This window comes from Parus major, chromosome 4 (genome assembly GCF_001522545.3).
Source record: "Parus major isolate Abel chromosome 4, Parus_major1.1, whole genome shotgun sequence".
Classification (NCBI taxonomy): Eukaryota; Metazoa; Chordata; class Aves; order Passeriformes; family Paridae; genus Parus; species Parus major.
In genome coordinates, this window is record NC_031771.1 from 36,944,035 (window position 1) to 36,959,821 (window position 15,787).

At 40.5% G+C, this 15,787-nt stretch overlaps 1 long non-coding RNA gene across 3 annotated transcripts in view; it reads right to left on the reverse strand.

The window, feature by feature from the left end:
• LOC107203064 overlaps window positions 1–14,785 on the reverse strand; it is a 57,700-nt gene extending 42,915 nt beyond the window's left edge. For 2 of the 3 annotated variants that reach the window (XR_004496825.1, XR_004496826.1), the window contains exons 1-5: window positions 11,419–14,785; window positions 10,555–10,650; window positions 6,178–6,369; window positions 5,941–6,079; window positions 4,680–4,765 (exon numbers count right to left, since the gene is read on the reverse strand). This is a non-coding gene — a long non-coding RNA (uncharacterized LOC107203064). The remainder of the gene's footprint in view (window positions 1–4,679; window positions 4,766–5,940; window positions 6,080–6,177; window positions 6,370–10,554; window positions 10,651–11,418) is intronic. The other variant, XR_004496827.1, reaches the window with a different exon arrangement.
• Window positions 14,786–15,787: the final 1,002 nt, after the last annotated feature.

A 15,787-nucleotide genomic window follows, 5' to 3' on the forward strand; every position in this document is an offset into this window, starting at 1 on the left:
TGGGGACTGGGGGAGCGAAGTCCCTCTGATCAAGTTCTTTCCAAGGAACCTGAATGTGCATAAGCCTGTGGGACCAAACGAGGTCCCACATCCCAGAATCCTGAGGGAATCAGCTCATGTAGCTGCCAAGGCACTCTCCATGATATTTAAAAAGTCATTGCAGTCAGGTGAAGTCCCAGGTGACTGGAAAAGGGAAACAATAGTGCCTATCTTTAGAAAGAGTAGAAAGAAGGACCCTGGGAATTACCAACCTGTCAGCCTCCCCTCTGTGCCTGGGAAGGTGATGGAAGAGATCATCCTAGAAACTGTGCTAAAGGCACATGGAAGACAGGAAGGTGATTTGAGACACCTAGCATGGACTGACCAAAGTAATTGCCTGACCAGCCTAGTGGCCTTCTCTGCTGTAGTGACTACTACATGTGGACAAGGGAAGCTCTACAAATGTCATTTATCTGGAGTTTTGTAAAGCCTTTTACAGGGTCCCTCACAACATCATTCCCTTTAAATTGGAGTGAGAGGGATTTGATGGGTGGATTAGGAATTAGTTGGATGGCTGCAGGAGTCCCTTAGGAGTCTATCCTGGAACCAGTGCTATTTAATATCTTCATTAATGACACAAATGGAAGGGATTAAGTACACCCTCAGCAAATTTGCAGATGACACCAAGCTGAGTGGTGCTGTTGACACACCTAAAGGATGGGATGCCATCAAAAGGGATCTGGACAAGCCCTGGAACCCAGGCCATGGGACTCTCATAAGGTTTACAAGACCAAGCACAAGATGCTGTGCCTGGACTGAGGCAATCCCTCATATCAAAACAAGCTGGGGGATGAAGGGATCAAAAACAGTATGGCCAACAGAGCAAGGGAGGTGATTCTGCCCCTCTCTTCTGGTCTTGTGAGATGCCAAGACCCCACAAGGAATGCTGCATCCACTCCTGGGGTCTCCTGCACAGGAAGGACATAAACCTATTGGAGTGAGTCCCAAAGAGAGATGTCAATATGATCAGAGGAACGGAACCCATCTCCTACAAGGAAAGGCTGAGAGAATAGACATTGTTCAACCTGGAGAAAAGAAGGCTCTGGGGACACCTACTTGCAGCCTTCCAGTACCTGAAGGGGGCTACAAGAAAGCCAGAGACCTTTTATATGGGCATGTAATGATAAGACAAAGGGGAATGGCTTTAAACTGAGAAAGAGTAGGTTTAGATTAGGTATTAGGAAAAAAATCTTTACTGTGAGGGTGATGAGATATTGGAACAGGTTGCCCTGAGCAATTGCAGATGCCCCATTCCTGGAAGTGTTCAAGGTCAGGTTGGATGAGGTTTGGAACAACCTGGTCTAGTGGAAGGTGTCCCTGCCCATGGCAGGGGGGTTGGAACTAAATGATGTTTAAGGTCCCTTGCAACCCAAACTATTTTAGGATTCTACGATAAATTGGTCCATATATTGAGAACTTGTTATGGACAGGTTAATAGACAAGGAGCATGAAACCAAGTAAAATAGTAACATTGCACAAAATTGATGCAGCCCATTCTGCATACATTAAAACTGCCTGACTGACAGACCCTAGAAAGTAATTACAATGGTGAAATCATTAACTAGTACTGTGTTAACTCTGGGGAGCTCTGCAAACAAAGATTCTCTTTTAGTTTGTCAGAAACACAAGAGAATAGTATCTTTCTGTTCAGGATTTATGGGCTGAAATACTAAAAGAGTTTGTTATCCAAGTCAGACAAGCCTGTAACAGTAAAGCCTTCACTTAAAAGCTCTGTTGATAATACTAGTCACCTGCTATGGACATATTCATAAGTTAAGAAACTTTCTTAAACACAATTCAGGTTGCACTTTGTAACTTTAGGAGATATCAAATTATTACAAGCCACTAAAAAGTGTATTTAATTTTGTCTCTCTTATAGCAAATTGCACCATTTTTAGTTTAATAAAGTTAAATACACAATGCCTGTCTTCTTACAGTATTGTCTCAATCAAAATACGTTTGAAGAAAATGGAAGGTTTTGACTGCTGTCAATTGAATAGATCTTACAAAAAGTAATTTCTCTACTGCCTTGTTTCTTACACTCATCATCCAAATATTCAGGGCCCCAGCTCTCTGCACATTCATAACTAAAAAGACAATAATGTGTAGCCTTTGAGACTTTTTCAGACAAAGAAGGAGAGAGCCTTCCTCACCTGTATTCAGAGTTTTTGTCTGTGTGATTTATTCATACAGTGTGTATGTTATTTGAATGACTTAAGTCAAAGGTCTTTTCACCATGTACCTGGTGGAATCAACACTTAATACCCAGATGAATAATAGGGTTTGCAGCTTGGGAATCAAGTCTTCCTGAATACTAGAGTCTGCTATCTATAGGTCATTACTGGGTGTATACTCCACTTTTTAAAAGCATAAATACTCTGAAACTTCATGGCACGTCACCTTAATGAGCCAAACTACTAGACAAGTAAAGAGACATTTTATTATCAGTGCTATTTGTTCCTGAGTGCTAGAGAAAAAAATGGTTTTGCCTTTCATTGCCTGCATGGAGAAATTACTAAGACATCTGCTGAGAATTGTGCAGAGAATTGTACTGACATCACTGAGATTAAACTTTGTATAACTGAGTATCAGTGAATGGCATCAGGGACTCATCAAGCTTCAGAGGAGCTGAAGCTCTCTTTTCTCATCTGGCATATGTGTTCACACTACTGAGGGCTCATTCTTTCTGGGGGCTTTGAGAGAAGTTTTCACCCTTTCACTATTCAGTCCACAGATTCACTAAGTCACATAATCACTAATCTTGTGATTAGTCCAACAACATGAAAATGATATCTGGATATTTTTAAAGGTATATTTATCCACTGTGCACTGGATGGGGTCATGCCCTGCAGTTCATGAGCTTTATTGCATGGTTGCATCACTGATTCATTCAATTAGGAACCTGATAATACTTATTTTATAAAAGAGAAGACATAACTACCTTATAATTCTGAGGTGTAACTAGAAAAGGATAGACAGATCCCTGACAACCTGCTTTGGTTCCTGTGCTAATTGTTTGGTATTCTGAATACTTCAAGATGTTAGACATTATGCAAAGACTGGACATTTTTAAACTAGAAGCATTATAAGGCAATAAAGTAAAATCACAGAAAGGGAGATGTGACATGGCAAACAACCATATGGAAAAACAGTTTTTAATTTTTTTTGCTTCCCATGCATCTCTTGTATGTAGGCTGCCACACAGAATAAAACAAATGCCCTATACAAACTAGTGTATTATGTCAATAGAGTCATCTTTATCAAATGTACTTGTAATCTTGCCAGAGAACGATATCAAAGCTATTTGACAAGGTTCATTTTTCCTGAATAAAACAGGCATTTTGTGGTCATGAATGAAAATGTGATCTTCTAGCTGCTAAATATTGAGAGCATGTAGATCTCACTTCTCTAGCTTTTTGTCCACCTCTCAGTGATATCTTAAGATAACACTGATCTTTAAGAATCTTAAATTGCATACCCTGACTATTTTTCTAAATTCTGCTCCAGTCTTAACCCTTTTATTGGTTTTTGACAGCTATAACTTACAACAGAATATTCACTTTACTTACACATGAGATGATAAAATAACACAATTTCCAAAAGGAACAGAAACAGGGGTGAAAAAGCCTTTTTATATTAGGTCTTCATAAAACAGAATTTTCCAGAACCACTCATAGTTCCATGTTAAAAGAAATGTGGCCAAATGTTTGTCCAGTCAGCACTGTGGGTGAATTTGACTATGATCCTGGTAAGGGACCTGTAAAACACATCACCATGCCCCCACCCCACCATGCTGAGCATGGTTCTCACTGAGTGATTCTAACAGAGTGACTACAGCCCCTCAGGGTGCATTCTGGTAATTCTGCTAAGCCAGTAACAGTCATCTGTCAGCAAAGGCACAGTTCCAGTCCCCCTCTTTCTCTCTTAGTCCCTGCGGCAAATTTATTCCTGGAATCCACAGATTTAAGCAACTTTGGTATAGCAAATTAAACAGCCTGTGTTAGAATTACCTGGAAGTATCTTACAGACTTAGAAACAAGACAAATAATTAGGTTTACTGTATTTTTATTGTTAATACTACTCTTAAAATTACACCTAAACCCACCCTCACTGTAGCTTGCACTGTACAGATATAAAAACAACTAACTTTTTTGCCTCTGAAGGGCCTTATAGAAAAAAGATGAGCAGAAAGAGGTTAGAACTGGTTCATATGAAAAAGCATCTCTAGCAAAAGCTATGCTTGGACTCTGACAAAGCCTGAGACAGAAAAAAAACAGAGAAAATGACTCTAGGTTTAAGTTAGGAAAACCTAAAATGTTTCCTTAGGAAAGGTTTAGGGGTATAACACGTATTTTTTGCTATGCAAAATCAGCAGCATGGTGAAAGCATGAAAGTGAATGTACAAGTCTTCCTTAAAACACTGGTAATAATGGTTTGTATAGTGGCAGTGAAGGATCCTTCCTGGTGATGTAGATTAGACACGGCTTGAAAAGTAAAGCAAAGTCATTTGTATTTCACACAGTGAAGAAAGGGAGCCAATGGCACTGTGCAAAAGAGGAGGAGTGACAGGACTGGGACAATGAGCCGAGAAAATGACCTTTACAATTGGGTTGAAAGACAATGAAAGCATTGTTAAGTACCTGTATGTTATGCATATAGCTCCCAGCAGCTGGTTTTCTAGGGAGGTAGAGAGACCATGGGAGCTGAGAAGGTAAGCCAAGCATACCTGAAAATGATAAAAAGCAGTAATGGGAAACATCAGCTCTTGAAAACGAAGCACAGTCCACAGATTAACAACTTGAACAGCTGTTTTGGATGAGAAAAGAGACAGCACAAGTGCATCTACCATTAAGTGAACTGTAGTTGAAGGTTAGAAATACTTGTAAGAAATTTATACAAATCTGAGACAGCAGTCTGTTAAGCAGCAGTAATGAAGACTATCTCAGAAATAGTCCTGAAACACTTAAGCACAAACTGAATTTAAGGTAACCCAGACAGTTATTGGTGTTTGCTTTCTTAAAACAAAAGTGAATCTCAAATAAATTTAAAGGAATTACAACATATTTACTGTCTTCTTCCCAGTGTCTCTAGAGTTTTCCCACTGGGACTTAAAAAATGTGTGCAAGCAGAGATGAAGGGCAAGTCTTAAGAAAAGGCCTGTCTTCTGCCAGAACTTTTGAGCACTGATTTGGGGACACAAAGAAGATGTGGATTTGGATTAGCAGGCTACCCACTGATTCTCCCAGCATACTGAGTCCCCCTGGACTGTAAGGGTCTGGATATAGTATAAAGTGTAAAGGAGTTCTTGCTTTGTCCAAGAAAAGAACTTTTATTTTCTCATTCTGTCCAGGTGGTGTTCTGCCATGGAAAAGGGATTTGCTGTAAGCCTTTAAGTGTTGTACACTGACCAAATTTTCTATTAAAAAGTTCCATGTGGACAAATCAGACTACAGCACACATTTAGGAAGACTCAGGAGACCTACAAGAGTACTTTTGTGCAGTGATAGCAACAAATACTGTGACAGCTAGCAAAATTCAGCTGTGATCTTCTAATTATTGTGTGCTCCAAACACTTTTCACAGACTAAAACCCTCTGCAGTTGGAGCTCTGCAGTCTCTGAAAGGCTTATCTGGAGTTTATCCTCTGGAGGCTGTGGGGAGAAAGGGAGTGACTCTTCCCTGACTAATTATGCAGCTTTATCTGCCTTCTCAGACAGAAGATGAAATGTCAGTTTTGAGAGCTTTTATATTTTTGGTGGTTTTTTTCTTTTTCATATTTAAAAAAATAGTTACTTGGTTTTGCACTTACTTAAAGAAAAAAAAACAACAAAAAAAAGCTTTCTGACATATAGGGCTCTAAGAAATGGTCCACCATTGTTTTCCCAGGAGGAGGAAAAATTACCTGTGGGATAATGAATGCCTCTTTCTGCACTTGTATACAACCTGGTGGTGTGAGCCCAAGCTGTATCCAATCTTGGAAGAAGTGATACCCCTCCAAGGCTGCCTTATAGTGGGGACAGGTGCCATCTTTCTACCATGGCCTGTAAGGAATCAAAGACAGGATTACCCTGTGGTAATAGCTCACAGCACTAGTAAGATTAAATACTCCTGTAAAGCTTTATTATTCTATATACTATACCTTGTCAGGGTATTCCTCCTTTCCTCTTCTAGGACTAGAATCAATTTCTATTTCATTCTGATTTGCAAGTCTGTGAACTTCTAAATACACAGCCATCAGGTCTTGCAGTTAGCTCTTCATGGCACTCCGTCTGGGTTGTCTGGCAGGCTTTCACATGGCACTGTCTTCTCAGCATAGTAATGCTTCATCTGTCTTTGGTGGAACACAGTTACTTGCAATATCTTTGTTTTCTACCTGCTAAATTCATCTACTGACCAACATCTCTTGCCTAAATAGCACAGCTCAGCATTTGGCCTTCATTTCTTGCCAACAGATTCTCTTTCACCAATGAAATTGTTACATTGTTTTAAGTCTCTCTATACTGTTTCCAAATGCAATGTTTTTCCTTATGAAAAGGGACTTGCTTCCACAATCTTGTCTGGGTTAAACCTCATAATTTTTAGGCCACATTTCTGCATTTAAGTATGAGGACAAGAAAAAAAAAAGACCCTTCTACAAACTCATCAAGAGTTTTTGTCTTGGACAAGTTTTACCATATTCAGCAAATAGAAAACTACAAGCTTGGGTATCAGCAGTCAAGTCTCTTATAAATGGAATTAATAACATCATAGCCATAAGTTTAATATTTTGCTTGTGTTGTTGCCAGCTCCCTGATCTCTGTGCACTCACTGTAGAAACAAACCCCTGGTGCTGGCCCAGAATAAGAATGTATTTGATTTTTGCCCCAGTGTTAGGTTTTCAGTTCCTGTCTGCAATAATTAATTATAAACCACTACTCCCAGGCCTTCCTCTCTATTACTGTTTTCTAAAGAGCAGCTCCTGATTTTGTATATAGGATGATTATTATTTCTTCCCAGGTGTATTACCTTACATTTATCTATATTAAATCTCATTTCTCTTTCCTCTGTCCATCTCTCAAAAGTTGTCCCTAACTTTATTCTCCAGTGAGGAGAGATTCCTTCTCAGAGCTGCTTTGTTTATGCGATGCATTGCTAGAAGTGAGTAATAGGAAAAATAATTGTGTATCTCTTCTAGACTTTTCATTTCTTCTTTTCTGCATTCCAGTTCTGCTCCCTCTGATGTAGTCATTGACTTCAATTCAATCAAGAACAAGCATTTAAAGAGCTGGTCCATTGTTTTGATAATGGCAGTAGTCCAGTTATTGAAATTTCTTAATCCTTTGTTTGGATTAAATTTCTTGTTCTCTTCTGAAACAAGCATGGGGGATGAGAGAAGAGATTAAACTATATTACACTGCATCCCAAGCCTACAAAAAGTATTTCATAAAAGTGATTTGTAAATAATCTCAGTGTCTGCTGGTTTTCTGCACCTGAAGGAAGTTGTGTAATTTCATGCCAGCACTTTCATTTTGGCATGTTTGGATTCATTTGTGTCTCTGCTGGATCCAAGTTTGACTTTTAGCTGACAGATACTCAGTTCTGTGCTAGCTTTTGGCACAGCAGCCTCAGTACTGTACATCACCATTGATTTCTACCCTGATGTCTCTCAAGTCTTCTATAATTCTCTCTACACTTCAGCAAAATTAAGATGAATTAGCTGAGAGCAACCCTTTGGGTTTTAGATAGCCTTTGACAAAATCTTGCCCAGGAAGTAGATTTGCATGGTCCCAGCCAGCAGTCTAACTCAATCTGAGAAAGGCCCTCATACAGATGAGAAAGTGAATCTTTTCTACAAGTGTCACTTGAAATGTTCTTGAAATGCTCTATAGATGACAAGAGTTGCTGCAGTAGCTTCTCAGGGGTTTGGGAGTTCAGGCTCCCTTCCTGGCTTTGGCACTAATGATCTTGCAGTCCCGCAGGGAGTCGGCTCAGCAATGAAGCTAATTAATTACTGCAGACAGGAGTTCAAAATCTAACATTGTTGAAAAATCAACTGCCTGTGCTGTTTTGTCTGCAGCTGGTCTCTAATGGCTGCATTTAGGGAAAATCTTTAGCACAACTAAGAGTAAAAATGCTCTCTTTCTTTCACTCTACTGTTAAAAAATTACAGCAGTGAAGGATGGAATAGTACCAAATGCAACAAATTAGCAAGTGGCTAACTAATGTCAAATTCAGAAAAAATTAGTTCTCAACAGTTTTAACACTAGGGTACTCTTAACAAGGGTACAGCTAAAAATGTAAGACTGGAAAAGACCACCTGGGTCACTGAGTCAGTCCCTGCAAACACAAGCTGTCATTCAATAATCACTGAGTCCAGAATGATCCACGAAATATTGACCCTGCATGCTTCCATACAAGACAGGTCTCTTTCATCATCTTACAATAATCTTAAGACCTACTGTGAACACAAAAAGTCACATCAATAATATGCTTCAGGAAAAGAACAAATGAAATCATGGACATTGTCCATGTCTGAAGACACAGATTCCCAATCCAGCCTTTCTCCCTTTCCCTTCTCTCACTACATGTAGCAGCACACCAACATCAGGTCAGGTCACAAATTTAAAACTCACTGTATAAAAGAGTGATTCATTTTCAGATACATCAACTCCATTAAATCAGTGGAGGACAAGCAGGATTTTTTGGGGTTTAGTTCAAGCTTAGTTCTTGGCTGCAAAGCTCCTTGGACCAGCCTCCTGCTCAGCTGCAAAAATACCAGGACAGACCATGATAACTCTGACTTAGATAAGGATAAATTGCTATGGAACTGTACTTCAGAGATGAAATTTCTCATTGCAGCAAAGCCAGCTAAATGGGTAGTTGTCACTGAAAAGAGCAGCTCCATACAAGTCTGTCCCAACTGGCACTGCTATTCAATAAACTATTCAGTAATTACTTACTTTTTATGGTGAGGTTTGTTTTCTTCTAGTTCAGCTTGCCATGGCTACCAAAAAAATGGAAATGCATGGCCAAGGAGGAGGGGGAGAAGCAGAATGATCTCACTTTTTTTTCGCACTGGCAAACTACAAGCATTGTGGTTATATTACAAAGCTGTGCTGCATAAGCAGTTCCCCTTGAACACTCCTATCTGCTCTTGTACCATTTGTGTGCCAGCATCCACAGTCATACAGCCTACGTTAGACAGGATCATTGCCTAATTAAACTCAAGAAATCTGGAGAAGTAAAAGAAAAGGCTTTCTTCTTCCTGACAGCAATGTTCCCTGACTGAGTTCACGTTAGAGCTGAATAGAATTTGCCTCTCTGATAGAAGAATAAGAAAAAGGTGTGGTAGATAAGGAGTCAGAGGAGTTGTGGACAAAATTTTCAGATTTTCCAAAGAGGTCCATTCCTAAGTGAATGTTGTCAACAGCCTGCATCAAGCACAGAGCTGGACTAGTTGATTTGCACATATCCTTCCCAAACAACATTTCTGTGATTTTATAATTCTCTACCACAGGAGTTAAAGTCATACACCTGTACTCAGAGCAGTTTTTGTACATATGCCAAATGAGATAAACAAATAAAGATGAGATAAACTTCCACAAGCTATTAATGACAATTTTTTTCTTACCAGTTTTGTATGTGTCCAGACATAAGCCAGCCAGCTCTATTAAATTTCAGCTTTTCTTGGATAGAACTCCTAACTGGGTGCTATTTTCATCCCCCCTGCTGCCTACAAAAACAGTCACTCAGAGCTTTCACAGAAGTCTGTCACTGTGTTCTCTCAGCGCTTCTTCACCCTTATTCTTCCACTCTGAGCACAGCAACAGAATACTTCTCTTCCTAATGTAGGATCTCTCCTACAGGAAGAACAAAATTAACTCTTTGCAATGTAGCCTTTCCCTCTTTATTTGGAAAAGGGGAACTACAATTTTTATGTATTAGTGGGATTTATGGATCATCTAAGTACCTAAAAGGGACACTGTATGCAGAAAATCTGACAGACACTGCTCCTTGAATTCAGAGTATGAATTAGGTAGTGCAAACACACATTGCAAGTGTCAGACCTCCACAGGACTTTATCTACCAATCTATTGACACATGCAATGCATCAGCAAATGTCAGCTGTAATACATAATAACTGATTATCCTCTGTAGGAAAAAAGGGAGTAACTATTAGGATGTGACCTTGCTCTGCACCCAGCATCAGAAAAAGCAGTGCTCATGATTCAGGGATATATATAAGTGCTAGAAAAAAAAAATCAGAGGGCAGAAAAAATGATCCAGAGGTTGAAAAATAACACCTAAGGATAAGGTTTAAGACATCTATTAAATCTGTCAGAGAAGAGTGGTGACTGGATCACTGTACCCAGATATACACACATGGAAAAGGTACTTGATTATAGGGTGAGCTTTTCAGTCTTGCAGACAGAAACATAAAAAGATATAATGAATGGAAACTATAGTCAGACAAATTCAGGATTGAAATTATGGGATTTCTTAGTAGTGGGGGTAACTAGACATTGGAACAACTTACCTGAGGAGGTGGTAAGTCACCATTGCTTGGAATCTTTCAGGCAAAATCAGGTATTTTCCCAGGAGACATATTCCAGTCCAGCCTCTAGGAAACCTCCTGAAAGAGATTAGTTAAAATGATCGCTTGTTTACAGCCTACCAGACAGGAAGCTTTTTCATACAAGTCTATAAATGTACCCCAACAAAGTGCCTGCTATGCTGTTTGAGCTGGGGAACTGAGGCTGGGCCTACAGTATCAAATTCGTAATGTCCCTTCTGGAAGAAATAGTGCCCTTGTATCCCAGGCACAAATTTGATTTAAATATTTATCATCTGGTAGCAACAGATGGATTTTAAAAATAAATAAATAATTTTTAAAATAACAGAAATCAAACATATATTGCTTATAAATATTTACACAATTTTCACAGATAATGTTGGCTTTTGTATTTCTCTCTTTAAAAGCATTTTGCCAAGTGCCATGACTTTAAAAGTCAGAGATAGCTAGCTGTGCATGCATATATTTTTTCCTGGCAGGCACAGTGGAAAAAAACCTAATTGAAGATAACATCAAAAAGACTAAAAAAAAATTTAAAATACCAAACTTTTGATTACTTCCTCTGTGTGTGCCTTTTTCTAAGCAATATTATTTTTTAAAATCTATGCTCCTGCTATGTAGTGGGCAATATCACTACCATACCTTGAAAAAGAAAAAATTGGTTGATGACATTATAAACTTTATAAAGATCACTGAAATCTTCAGGGAACTGGATCCCTCTCTCTGACATTAAACAATTAACAAAGTGCCAGGATCAACCATACCAATATAAAAAAGCTATGAATTCTCATAATTTTCATCATTTCACAGGTATCATATTTTACTTACGTCCAAAGTTGTCCAATTATGTCCATTATGTCCAAGTATATTATGTAGCACAGTTGCTAGCTGACTTGCCACAGGTCAGTTGTCATAGATTATAGCACTCTTCGGGTTGGAAGGAACCTTGAAGATCAGCCAGTTCCAGCACACATGCCATGCACAGGGACGCCCTTCACTAGACCAGTTATCTCAGAGCCTCATCCAACCTAATCCTGAACACTTCCAGGGATGGGGCATCCACAACTGCTCAAAGCAACCTGTTCCAGTGCCTCACCATCCTCACAGTAAGGAACATTTTCCTGATATCCAATCTACACCTAACTCCTTTCAGTTCAAAGACATTCCCCCTTGTCCTATCATTACATGCCCTTGTGAAAAGTCTCTCTTAAGCTCTCTTGCAGCCCCCTTCTAAGTGGTAAAGGCCACAATCAGATCTCCCCAGAGCTTTCTCTTCTGTAGGCTGAAAAACCCCAACTCCCTCAGTCTTTCCTCATCCATCCCCCTGATCATCCTGTTCTCCTCTGGACTCACTCCAACAGGTCTATGTCCTTATGTAGGGGACCCCAGAGCCAGATGCAGCATTCCAAGTGGTGTCTAATGAGAGCAGAGGAGAGGGGCAGAATCCCCTCCCTCACTCTGCTGGCCATGCTGCTTTTGATGCAGCCCACGACACATTTGGCTTTCTGGGCTGCAGGTGCACCTTTGTCAGCTCATGAAAATCTTCTCATCCACCCACCTGTCCAGCCTGTATTCGTGCCTGTATTCATGCCTGGGATTGCCCACACCCACAACCTTGCACTTGGCTTTGTTGAATTCCATGAGGTTTGCACAATCCCACAGCTCAAGACTGACCAGGTCACCCTAATGCATCCCTTCCCTGCAGTGTGCCAACTGCACCACAGAGTTAGGTGTTGATGGCAAACTTGCTAAGGGTGCCCTCAACATTCCTCTCTATGTTACCTTGCAATGGTGTTAAACAGTGCCTGGCCCATTACCAGCCTCTGAGGAACACCACTTGTCACTCCTCCATTTGGACATTGGGCACTGACAGCAACTCAGAACTGAGTGTGAGTATCCAGCCACATCCTTATCTGCCAGCTGGTCCATCCATCAAATCTGTATCCCTTCAGTTTACAAATAGGGCTATTGTACAGGACAGTGTCAGATGCTTTGCACAAGACCAGGTAGATGATTTCAGTTGTTCTTCCCTTACCCACTGTTACCCCACTGTAGAAGGCCAACAAATTTGTCAGGCATGACTTGCCCTTAGTGACATCATGTTGGCTGTCACCAATCACTTCCTTATTTTCTATATGCCATAGAACAGTTTCCAGGTGGATTTGCCTCATGATCTTGCAAGATAACAAGGTGAGACTGACTGGCCTCTAGTCCCCTACATCTTCCTTTTCCCCATCTTTAAACATGAGGACTACATTTCCCCTTTTCCAGTTAGAGGGAACTTCACCAAACTGTCACAGCTTCTCAAATACAATGGATAGTGACCTAGCCACTTCCTCTGCCACTTCCCTTGGGACCTGTGGATGTATCTCATCTGGTCCCATGAACCTGGGCATCTTCAGGTTCTCAAAACCTCATCTTCTCCTAGAGCAGAATCTGATCTTCCTTCCCCAGTCCCTGCCCTTGCCTTCTGTAACTTGGGCACTGTGACTGGAGCACCTGTCAGTGAAGACTGAGGCAAAAAAGTTGTTGTGTACTTTAGTTTTCTCCATATACTGGATGACCACGTCCCATTTCCTTATAGACAGGGTCCACATTTTCACTAGTCTTTCCTAGTTATTACTGATGGCTCACAACATTCTAATGAAACTTTTGTCTCATCTGTCTGTCAAACAGAAATGAAACAATAGAGAGAAGTTGCCAGAATGACTACCTGAGATCCTTTAAAAAATACAAAAAAAGGAGAAAGATCTTGTAATTTCCTTTATCCCACAGGTTATTCTGAACACTGCCTCTTGAACAAAGCTTCTTCAGCTTACTTTGTTCTTACTAATAAGCACTAACCTTCCTACAAACATCAACCTGAACATTCTAATTTTGAAAGAATGTTATATTTATAGATATATGAAACAGTTATGTAAAAAGACAGCAATTCTGCAGTCAGTGCTTTGGTGATGTATTTGCCATCCAGTTACATAGATACAGAATTTATGTTGTAGTCATGATCGTATCTCCAATCTGAAACATTGCTTTGTCTCACTGAAGGGGGAAGGCAGGTCTCCTGATAAATGTACTGGAGAAGAATGTGCTTGGCTCTTTGTCATACTGCTGTCTGCCTCCATGACCTTGCAGCAGATATGCACAATTTCCATAAACTTCTAGTGACTGAAAAAATTACCATCCCCTTCTTTCCTGCTCCTCTCAGTACTTACAGCCTTAATTAAGAAGTAAAACAGAACAGTTTTAAGAAGCAGCTGTGTTGGATACCCATTATTCCACAACAACAACTCAGAGCCTGAAAAACACACTTAGAAGTGTGTCTTCTGCTTTTATCAAGAGGGAAGTAAACCTGGAACAAAGCCACATCTGACACCTGTATGTGGCAAATGCATCTGTTACTGAAGCTAAACCCTACAGGGGTAATGAACAAGTGGCCAAGAGCAAGCCATTTCTCTCTCTGGATGCACACATATGGCCTCATGCAGCAGTTAGTGCAGAATGCTCCAGCCAGGTCTGAGCTGGACTCACAGGCTCTCTGTGTATTTGCATGACCACAGTGCTGTATCTAAACTAATTAGCACCATGTCCAACCTAATTAGCACCATCTACCACAGGGTTAAGTACTTTGGGTGCAACAGCACTCATACAAAAGTCTGCAGCTGCTGTCTCCTATTTCAAAAGTAACTCGATGAATATATGCTAAGTCTTATGCTCTGTTGCATGGTGTAGAGGTGCCCCCTGTCATGTTTGTGTTGCTTGTTTTTTTAAATAGCAAACACAGGTAATTTTATTTTATTGCTTCCAAGGCAATATGCTGCTCACTGCTGTTTTTCTATACAGTTTCCATTTAACTGAATAGGAAAAAGAATGCTTAGCACACCAAGATACTAGGATGAAATATGTTTAGGATATGCTTCTACATGTGACTAAAAAGAAACCAAACAGTAAAAACAGCTAGGTGAAAAGAAATCCCTAAATCTCTATGCTCAGCTGCCCATGTAAGTGCTGACTCTCTGCTATCATGTCTCTGGGGCACTAATTTACAATTCTGTAAGATGTTATTGTAAACTGCTTAGTAGCAATGCTATGTCCATTTGCACAAGCATGAATGATGACTCAAGGTGTGAAAGCAACAGAAAATAATCCTCTGATATTTATATACGACCTTAGGGAAGTACATCTCCTCTAGGGCATAGCTTTGGGAACTTTTGCTCTTAAAAAAAAAAAAAAAAAAAAAAAAAGGTTCTGTTTAATTCCTTTGAGCTTCTCAAATAAACTGATAGACTATGCCTGTTTCAAGACAACACGTGGTTACGTTAAGTGTCGTAATGGAATCCAAAATTCCTACAAGCAACTAAACTGGGCATTATCTGCTGGCAGTTTACAGTATGTGTCATGGTAAGAGAAAATCTTGAGAGATTTGAAAGATGCAGCAATTGCTCCAGAGAGTGTATTCCATATGTTGAGGGTGACCAAAAGGACATCATTAACACAGCTATGAGAAAAACAGATGGAGTAGATACGGAGACTGAGAGGGAAAGGGACAAGCAATGACAGGAAAAGACAAAGTTGTGAAGCGCTGTGGTGCAACTGAGGCCAAAGTTGAGCTGACAGAGCACTCAGTTGCTGCTGAGTGGATGGGTGGGCTCCATGGGCTCTTGAAACAATAGCCAGGAAAGCCCTCAGAAGAAGTGAGTGCTTCTGTGCTGGGTTAGCTCCCACAGCTGGCTCACTTGGGAGAGATAAGCACCTGTGTTGGCACAAGGGAGTGGACAGGAACCAAGCCATGCTGAGGGTGAGGAAGGAGGTGCAGCACTACCCTGTCAGCAGCAGGCAGCTATTAGCTTGGCTTATCATCAGAATCAGGTCACCTAACAGCTGGCAGTAGCCTACATAAACCAGCACAGGGCACGGCTGCTCTGCAACCCTGCATCTCTCACTGCTTGTCACTGCTGCAGACCAAACTGCCTCATAGCCTTGACTGGAGAAATAAGCTGGTTGTAAAAAGCTCCTCTCCTCCCTTCCCCGTGCTATTTTTCAGCCAAATCAGGTTCCTAATCTGGTTTATCACACAGCTGAACAAAACAACTGTGCCAGCAAACCAGCGGGCATATCAAAGAGACAGGCACGGATGGCTGGGAGCAAAAACTGTCTTAGGCCAGCACAGCTGCCAAAAAAATTGTCAAACTGCACTCTC